This window comes from Gossypium raimondii, chromosome 9 (genome assembly GCF_025698545.1).
Source record: "Gossypium raimondii isolate GPD5lz chromosome 9, ASM2569854v1, whole genome shotgun sequence".
Lineage (NCBI taxonomy): Eukaryota > Viridiplantae > Streptophyta > Magnoliopsida > Malvales > Malvaceae > Gossypium > Gossypium raimondii.
In genome coordinates, this window is record NC_068573.1 from 29,316,224 (window position 1) to 29,326,921 (window position 10,698).

Below are 10,698 nucleotides of genomic sequence, written 5' to 3' on the forward strand. Positions count from 1 at the left end.
TTTCGGTTATATTGTGTCTTGTATGTTTTTATTTTCAAGCATGAACTAATTTTCTGAATACCTAGGGCAGGTGAACCCTATGATGAATTTTGTCTCTTGAATTTTATTTTACGCAATAAATACTTAGATCTTGTTCTCAATTAGGTGTGCTTAATTCTTGATTTGATATTCCTAGATTATTGATCCATGTTTGATGTGCTTAAATCAGAGGAGGAATAGACCTTGTTTAAGAGTAGATCTTGCATAATTGAGTGGAGTTGCATGCAATCCTAGAAATAAGATGACATAAATCTACTAGATTAGAGTCAAATCTAATAAGAGGATCCATAACACGAGTTAATGCGATAATAAGGGTTTTAGTTAGAAAGAAATTTCAATTAATCAACCTAGAGTCAGTTGTTCTTACTCTCGAAAAAGATATTAGCATAATTTAGGGATTTCTACGGATCAAGATACTAAGTAAAGAAATTGCGTAATTTAGATTGATAGTGACAGATGAAATCTAGGTGAATTCTTTCTTGGGTATTGTGTTAATTCTTGGTTCTTAATCGTTTATTTTCTTGTTTTGTTCTTTGTTGTGTTCATTAGTGAATTAATTTAGTTTTTAATCAATCACTCAATTTATTCGGTTAAATAATAGAAAGACAGTAATTACTAGTACTTTTAGTCTACGTGGAATGATATATTTGCTTGCCGTAGCAATACTATTAATTGATAGGTGCAGTTGCCTTAAACAAATTTTCAGTTAGTTTACGACTCATGAACTCTATGTTCAAACTAATGTTTAGACAAATGTTCAAACATGTGTTTGAACAGAAAGCAACCAGTAAACAAATAAATGATGAAAAGAAATAACCACAAATCCAAAAAGTGAGTTAAAGGGATAAGTATAGAGATAATTAACCCACAATATTTTTTAACATAGTTCGAATTCCCTAATCCTACTCTGCGAAGTCTTGCTTAAAGAATGATTTTGTTCAATAATTTATCCACTACAACTCTTGGTTTAAGTCCAATCTACCTTTTCCCTAGGATAGTTAAAACTCAAAAGTCGAACCCAAATTGTTAGAAATCACTTTTCCTAAATAACTCACATTACATACATCTCTCCATAAAAATCCCTAAACAATGAGCATATAACACACTCCCCAAACGACTCAATGAAGAAGTTGACTAGCGACCTATTTATAGGCAAATACAAGCATCCCTTTAGCAAAGTTTTGATAGACATAAAACTCTTAGTAAAAGTTTGAATATATCCCTTGAAATATCTTCAATAATTATCCCAAAATAAATCCTTTTAAACTAAGTAAAATCAATAGATAAATCTCCAAATAAATAGGTTAAAGGATAAGGATAATGATAACCCTCAACATTAGATTATCAATCTCTCCTCCTACTCTTCCAAATTTTGATCAACACCATTTAAGACGTAATAAAACATAACTTAAAATGCATTTGTTGACAGTGTAACACCCCATGAAAATCAAAGTAAAAAAGGCCAACTTTATACTAGACTTAGCTGTCTTGAAAGTTTGTTTGGGCAGTGGTTTAAATAGGTGTTAAAACAAGGCTATTTACACAAGTTTAAAATGTCTAGATCATTGCTTTGAATCAAACTGTTCAACCAAAGTGGTGCTTGAGATGGTTGGCATTTCTTCAAGCACTATATGCAAAACTGAAAACACACAAGACACAAAAAGTTGTTTATACAATTTATTTTCTTAAATTTTTGAAGCCTAGTTTAATGAGAAATATCCACTCTCTTTAACAATTACTGTCACACTCGGATTCTATTAAGTCCAAAATTTGGGAGTTAATCGAATAAAGTAGTAGTAAGTTGGAGGGCTCTACTCGAAATCTTGAAAAAAATTTGAGGCTGGTTAATAATTAGTTAAAATGTAATTTTAATTCAATTGGGCTAGAATCGACTTGTTCCTTAGTGGGGAACATAATGATTAGCAGCTAATGGTTTTGAATTTGGGGTCCTTGATAGTCATGCGTGAGGGATATATATGTGAGAAATTTCACTTAGCAGAGGAGTTCTTCTCATTTCTATTTCATCTTCTTCATCTTTTTTTTTTAGTTTGCTCCGAATAAGAGAGAGTTTAAGGGAAAGCTTTATATGGAGAGCTGAAATCAAAGTTTGATGTCTAACAATATAGAACCACGTAAATTAGTAAGATTCTTAACCTTCCTGCCTTCAAAGATTTGAGGAAGAGAAGAAAGTTAAGAATTTCTGAGAAAACTCTGAAAGGTTTCTATATGTTATTGAATATTGGTTTCTAAAGTATGGATGTTTGAGTTTAATTTGTATTATGGTTGTCATGTTTAGCTGCCAGGATGAAGAAAGCTATGGCGTTTGGAAAACCTAAGTTGGCAAAGAGAAATGATAGTAGGTGAGTTTATGTGCTCCACTTTGAGTGCTGTTTGTTGTTGTGCTACTAAAATGCTCTGTTTAAGTATTTGTTCTGAGTTTAGTTTGAAACCTGTGGTTACATATGTTTGTGATGATTAGTTGAACTATGCATGCATAAGGCTAAGGACATATATGAATGATTGCAGTATGCTCTTTGAATGTACGATGTGTTGGTGTATGGACGTATTAAAATCTGACATATTATATGTTATAGTAATAAGTGAATTGTTGGGCGTGAAAAGTATGTTTTAAAAATGAGGAGTACGGAGGGAGTTACTTTGACGGGTTAGTAGAAGATAAGAAAGCAAACGTAACGAAGGAATGAGTGGACTGCAAGGAAATTTAAGGGAGTATGGAGGTATAGCAGAACGGTTATTGATTGGTCCTTAGAGGTGATACCGTGTAAACAGTTATCGACAGGTCTTTCGGGGTGACACCATGATGACAATATATAAGTTTCATGGAACGGTATTGTGACAACAGTCTACAGGCTCCTTAGGGCGACATCGTGACTGATGGAAAAAGTCTGGTTTAAAAATAGTTTTCTTACATAGCAGAAAATTAAAATTTTGAAAACTGGCTCGGTTTGTGATATTTATAGCAATAAACCTTAACCAAATTCAATCAAGTGTTTTAAGCTAGCAGTCATTCATTGTCCCTGGCTTTCAACCAAACGTTCTTCTCCGTTATTCTTGTACCACAAACTATTTTGAGTGTGAGCTCGAACCAATTGAACCGAAACACAGAACTAGAAAAAGTTTTCTCTATTTTATTTGGGGTGAAAATATAAATTTTCTCTTCTTTAATAGAAACCGGTAGAATTGTTATTCTAGAAAAATATATTTAATAGTTGAGAATAAATTCTCTCTATTTTTCGACAGAGTAACAATCTCTCTAAATTCTATTTTATGCCCTACTGGTGCCATCTATTTATAAGAAGAGAATATAGAACCCTCATTGAGTTGCAATGATTTATTTCAAATAGAAAAACAACTTTCTACTTAGAGTAGGAGTGGGGTGGACGACACACCCTAACATTCCTATTAGGGTTGCCGTCATTTCATGTTATATGAGGGGTTTTGGGCCTCTCTTATACTGGGTCCAATTATTAGTACTTCTTAAGCCTTTTGACCTGGTACTCTATAATGTGATTCAACCCAATTCAATTTTTCTATTTTCCAAAATAAACTTTAATATTCTATATTAAACAAATTTTTATCCCTATTTTACCCCCAATGAAATTTTGACGATTTTATCCCCGATAAAATTTTAACGATTTTACCATTGGTAAAATTTTGAGAAAATATGTTTAATATTTCACAACTCAACATGTTCACTGCGATTGAATGGTTTATTTTCAATTTCTGGCTTCAAAACAGCTCAAAAACATAAACTCATTTTTCTGATAATTTTTAAGTAATTTATATAGAATTGCAAATGAATTATTTTCATTTCCATTTTGGAAACTCACATTCATTTCCAAATGATTCCATTTTTTATTTTAGAAAAATCCATAATCATTTTTGAATGTTTCTCATTTCTTATTCATTTTGTTCATTTCTATTCAAACACACAATTCATTTATGGTTTCAACAAGCTAGTGAATGGACCGATTGGACATATGTAATTAGGACTCAAATGATTTATAATTAAGTTCTGACTTTTCACCTATTAAATATAAACTCATTTAGTCACGAAGTCATGCCACTATAGTATCGTGATTGAGCTCTCCTTAACAACATACCATTACGAAAGTAACTACTCAGTGCTTGTCCAATGACATTGTCATAAGTGTGTTACACTTATAGGATATCCTTAATCTTTTTGGGATAATATTTGTTCTTCCATTATGATCTTATCTTATCTCATGATAAAATTACATCTTCCTTCATGAAAATTCTATTACTATCGAATAGTAATTAAGTCATTTATCATATTGACGAAAAACCCATGATATGTTTACTTTTCATCAACCATGTAATGCCAATGAGAGGATATCATTTACCCATGTCTTTGGCCATGAATTCCACTGTTGTGAATGACGTTACGTACTACAGAAGTCATACACCTAATGCATCTTCTTATCTATTCGAACTCAGGCTTTTACTTACATCAAAGTGTACAAGTCACGCATACATAATTTGCCATCCACTTAGGATTTAAGTATGCCACACTATGAACGTCACAAGTGAATAAATCCATAAACGAATTCAAGATCTATTCTACTTGGGTCCAGTCCAATGTACTATCAGTCCAGTCAATCACATCTATGTCTCTATCTTCTAATAGTCATCCGCTTCGATGTCCAAGATAAGACATCTCCCCAATTGGACTTGATAGACAACATATTAGTCTTTCAATCGATTTGCTCATTTCTGATTATACTAAGGACATGTTTAGGTTCGTTTATTAATAAAAGTTATCTTTTTAGTATTATGATCTAACCACGTACTACCACTTAGTATTAGTTAAACAGTAGACAACCATTGAGCAATATTTGCTTCGCGTGCAAAAATCACATGAGGACAATTATACAAAGTATATTAATTGTTTTTTATTAACCAATCTGTTCGAAAAATTACAAGTTTACAAATAAATATACTACACTTAGAGCATCAGATCTAATAATTTTCTTCTGAAGGTCTTCAATAATAGCATTTCGAAAAGTGGTCACTACCTCGTTGGCTTGAAAAGCAACATTTTTATCACCTTTACCTTTGCTTTGTCTTGATTAATCCAGATTCATCTCAAAGGTTTGTAAGGAACCAATGAGTTCATCTATTTCTAGTTGCTCAAGATTCTCGGCTTCCTTGATAGTATTAACCTTGATGGAGAACCTTTAGGAAGCGACCTTAACACTTTTCTCACAAGTTTGGTGTTAGGATACTCCTCCCCTAAGGCAAAAGCTTGGTTTGATAAATCATACAATTTGATATAAAACTTTCCAATTGTTTTTTTATTTCTGCATCCTTAAGCTTCAAATTTCGAAGTCATCATTTGCATATTTTACCGTTTAACTGTGGAAGTTCCTTCACAAATTGTTTCCATGATATCTCAAGTATTCTTTGCAACAGTGCACTTGGCAATTCTTTTGAATTCTTGCATGTCAACATTAGAAAAAAATTCATATAATGCTTTTGAATTAGCATTAGCTTGTTTTTCTTCTTCAGTAGTCTACTGAGCCTTTGGTTTGACTACTCTGCTATTATCAATATCCATTTTGGGAGATTCCCATCTAGTCAAAATTGCATATCAAGCTTTCTCATCAATTGACTTTATATAGGCCTTCATGCGTGCTTTCTAGTTGGCCTAATTGGCAACTTCGAGCATAGGGGGTTTGGATGTGGATGGACCTTCTATATGTTGATTCTAGTAACACATTGCATCTCCACTAACTACTTTAAGTGGTAGGCTCTGATACCAATTGAAATGTCTAGATTGTTGCTTTGAATCAAACTATTCAACCAAAGTGGTGCTTGAGATGGTGGGCACTCCTTCAAACATTAAATGCAAAACTGGAAAGACGCAAGTTACAAATAGTTATTTATGCAGTTCGATTTCCCTACGTCTATAGAGCCTAGCTCAGTGAGAAATATCCACTCTCTTTAACAATTACTCAAAACGAGTTTACTCAATCACACTCCTTCATAATTTTCTTTACCCTCGTACTTCAAAGACTCAATACTCTCATCGCTAAATTCACCCATTGTGAACTCAACATGTAAAATCTTGCCATAGGAATAATACTCAATAAATTGTCAACTTTTTACATATGGAAATTGTTTTCCAAAGATTTGGTGAGCAGGTAAGTGGGCACTCCTTCCCAATAATATTATCCCTAGAAATCTAAGCTATGTCTCTTTTTAAAAATATAATATGCTTTACCATTACTGAAATGACTTAATACCATTTCTTTAAAATATGTTTCCAAAGATGGTTTGAGGACAAGTACTCACATTACTGAATAATATATTAATCCAAATATTAATGAAAGTGAGATGTTGTTTGGGGCTTGAAATTCCAATGATATTTTTAGACACGTGCAATACAGTAAAGCCGCCGGCTGGAATAGTTAAATAAAATAATTAATGCTATAAAGACAATAGCAGTCATGAAGGTCGTTACAAATACCATACACTTCTACAAGTTGCTTTGTCACATGGCACATGCAACAAACCCTACTACTGACGTGTTCTCCTTGATGTTGAATTTCGATGTTTCATAGGTTCCATTTGTTGCTCTATTTTTTGGGTTATCAATGGCGGCCAAGCCTATTTAATTGGTTTCTTTTATAAGCGGTAATGGTGGGTCTAACTGTTGGCGAGATTTCCATTTATAATTAAATGATAGTAATAAAATATGTAATTTATATAAATATTTAATTATAATTAAAAAATTAATTGAATTTTAATTCAATTGACATGATTGTTGTTACAATAATCAAGAAGATGAATAGTTAAGTACACTTAAACATGTATTGTTCTCTTGTTTAAAGGTTTGAGAAATGAATAGTAATAATAATTGTATAAAAAATAAAGGTTAAAATATATCAAAAGTTCCTGTACTTTTTTGTAAATTTAAAATTTGGTTCTTATATTTTTATTTTTAAGAATTTAATCATTATACTTTTCAAATATCAAAATTTAAATCTAACTGTTAATATAACTAAAATTAGGGTAAACTACTGTAGAGGTCACCCAATTATGTGGTTTTTTCTTTTTTGGTCGCCCAACTATGAAAAGTTACAAAATGGTCACCCAACTATTCAAGTTTGTCTTTTTTAGCCACCAACTGACTAACGTAAAAATGGAAACACCCAAAAATCGAATATAGTTAAGTCACCAAAAAAGAAAAAAATTGAATAGTTGAGTGACCAAAAAAGAAAATTACTAATAGTTGGGTGATTACTAATGTAGTTTGCCCTTAAAATTATTATGCTAACTCGAGGTTCATTACAATGTTGTTTTTTTAGTTATATTGTTGTCGAGTGAGTTTTATATATTTTTTTAAAATGTCATACTAACAAATTTAACAATGTTAGTGATTGGATCGAATTTTGAAATTGAAAAGTAAAACAACTAAATTGATAAAAATAAAAGTAGATAAATTAAATTTTAAATTTGTGAAGAGTGCATGAACCTATTTCATATAAAAAAACAAACTTTTACTATTTTATTTATCCACAAAATTATACTATTTTATGACTTTTTTTTGTAACATGATAAGTTTTTTGGCATAATAACTTTTTTGGCCCTCCAACTTAAAAAAAAGGTCATTGTAGCCATTCATTTAATTTTTCGTCTCTTTTAGCCTTTAAACTTGCAATTTTTTTGTCAAATCACCCAAATAGATGGAAAATTTAATGTTTGTTAACTTTGTTGACATACACGTGGATTACCACGTAGATGACACGTCAACATTTAATTAATTTTTTAAAAATGAAAATATTAAAAGATATTTTTAAAATATTTTTTTATAAATTTTAATTTTAAAAAATAGTTTTTATAATTTTTTGGATTTTTAAATTTTGATGTGTCATTCACGTGGAAATCCATGTACGGGCAAAGCCAGAAATTGTTTTAGGGGGGCTGGAATTAAATTTTAATTTTTAATAGCCTATATATTTATAATTTTTAAAGGATTAAATCAAATTTTTATTATTTTTAAGGGGGTCAAAGTATAATTTTACATTTACTAATTTAAAATTTTAAAATTTTTAAAGAGTCTAAGTGGATAAATTTTCATTTTAGGGGGGCTGGGGCCCCTACTAGCCCCCTAGATACGACACTGACTCCATATGTATGCAATGTCAGCAAAGTTAAAAAACGTTAATAATTTAATTCATTTTAAGATAATTTGACAAAATATGCAAGTTTAAGGATTAAAAAAAAAAGAAAAAAGAGTTAGTTAGAATGTTTACAAATTAATTTTCAGCCAAAAAATGAAAAAACGAAAATTTTCACACTTATTTCATTAAGGCAAGCAATGTAAAAATATGTAAAAGTAAATAAAATTTATGGGATATTCCTAAATCCTAAATAAAATTCTGATTGATCTTTTCGACATGTGCAACTAAGTTTCAATGCTACAGCCATCAGTTAGGACTTTTATTTTATTTTCGTTGGTTTGACTAAAATCATTGTGGGCTCAAAATGGATAGATAAGATTATTATTATAATTATAATAATTAGAATGTAGATTTAAACATATTAATTACGTGTTTTTTAATTTAAAATTTAGAAAGATATAAATATATTTAAAAAGTAGAAGATTGAAGCATAAAACGATGTAAAGAATTATTCAAATAAAATGATAAAGATGAAAGACTTTTTTTTTGTTAGTTTACCTACAAATTGAGAAATCATTAAATTGATAACGTGGTCTGGTCTTTACACAAATATCTTCGCTATGGGGTCATGAAACCTAGACTTATGAATGGAACATGTAGTGAGCCACGCTTAATTCGAATTTAATTTAATTTATATCATATTATATAATTAATTCAAATAAAGTATTAAATCGAGTTAAAAGCATGATGAGTATGATTTTTCTTTTTCTTTTTTTGAAATTGAATCATAATTCGATTCTGCTCATAAATAGGCTCTTAAAAAGTAAATTACATATATAATCAAGAATAAAAACCCCAAATTATCTTTTTTGGGTTAAATTCCAATGTTTTTCATTGGTTGATTGAAATCAAATCATTCGATTCATAAATCGATGTACTTGTAATAGATTTACTCATAAATGGTATGATTTTGATTGGTTGATTGGGTTAATGAAATGATTGTAATTAATTATTAAGATTTAAAAGTGGGAATGGATCTAATAGGTGAGATTTGCATTTGAATCAAACGAAAACGCAGCCCTTAACATTTTATTAATCGATTAGAGAAGCAAATTTCCATCTAACTTATCATCATAATTCATGAATTGAATTACTTTAAAAGAAAAGCAATCCAATTTCTTTTCTACTTTAAAACTTAAAATTCATTCCTTTTAATTATTTAATTAATTTAAAGATATTAGTTCAATCATTACCGTCGTTGATAATTTTTATCAAAATTTGTGAATTTATCATATTTATTTTATGTCAGATATATGATAATACATCATATAAAGATAACCTAGTCAAAATTTTATAGTTTTCCAAATGTCGAAAATGTGTTCATAAATTTAAACAACATGAATATATATATAATTGGATGGACTTGAAGACTCCAAAAGAATGAAAATAATAATGAAGAGGAATGAATAAACAAAGAACAAGTGTCAACATAATGATAGGCCACATTCATTTAAATATTATATATTGTTTTTTTGAAAGTATATTTAATATATTTTCATATATAATTTTATATCCTATGAATATATCAGAAAATGATAAACTTAAGATTTTTCTAAATTTATAATGGAATGTTCTCTTTCAATATAAAATTATATATGACCAAAATATTAAATATATTTAAAATTATCAATACATTGAATAAAATTTATAAAAATAACTAAACAAAAGAAAATTACGATTTAAGTATAAATTTTTTAAATCAAAATTTTATCGACTCAAATCATACCATACATAATTTGGATTCATAAAATGTTCAAACTCAAATTTGAATTTAGCTTGAATTAATCCGATAGTCTCATTAAAAGAATTATATTTATATTTATATTAAATTTTAAGTAAAATTATTTTATTATTTAATTTAAAATTTAGACAAGACTAATCTGACTCAAGATAAAAATATCATATACAAGACTTAATCTATGAAGTTGAAAGGTTTAGGGTTCTTTTTTTTTTTGTGATTGAAAGATAAGTCACATAGCACACTCATGAACCTAGTTGGTACAATTGCCTTGAAAGTAAATCCCATATAGGAATGGTTAATATACTAAACAAGTCCTTTTAACTTTGTCACAAGCCCTTATACTGTTATTATACTCTTGAACTTTAATTGATATCCAAAAACAACCTTTAATTTAAACCTAAATAAAATGGTAAATGCTAAATCAAGGTTTCATTTAAAATAAGGGCTAATCTAAATACAAATCAAAGTGAGTTTTCCTTTTCAATAGCTAATTAACTAGTGAAGCAAAACAAAAGCAACCCTTAATAATTAATTATTTCTTTTTGAAACTCTTCTGGACTTGGTTATCTCACATGCTACTTGTCCAATTTTATTACAAATTATTTGAGGGAAAAAAAAACAAAAATGTTTACAAGTTTCTCATATATATTTATTTCATATTTTTGCTCAAAGGATTAAAACGTATACCAT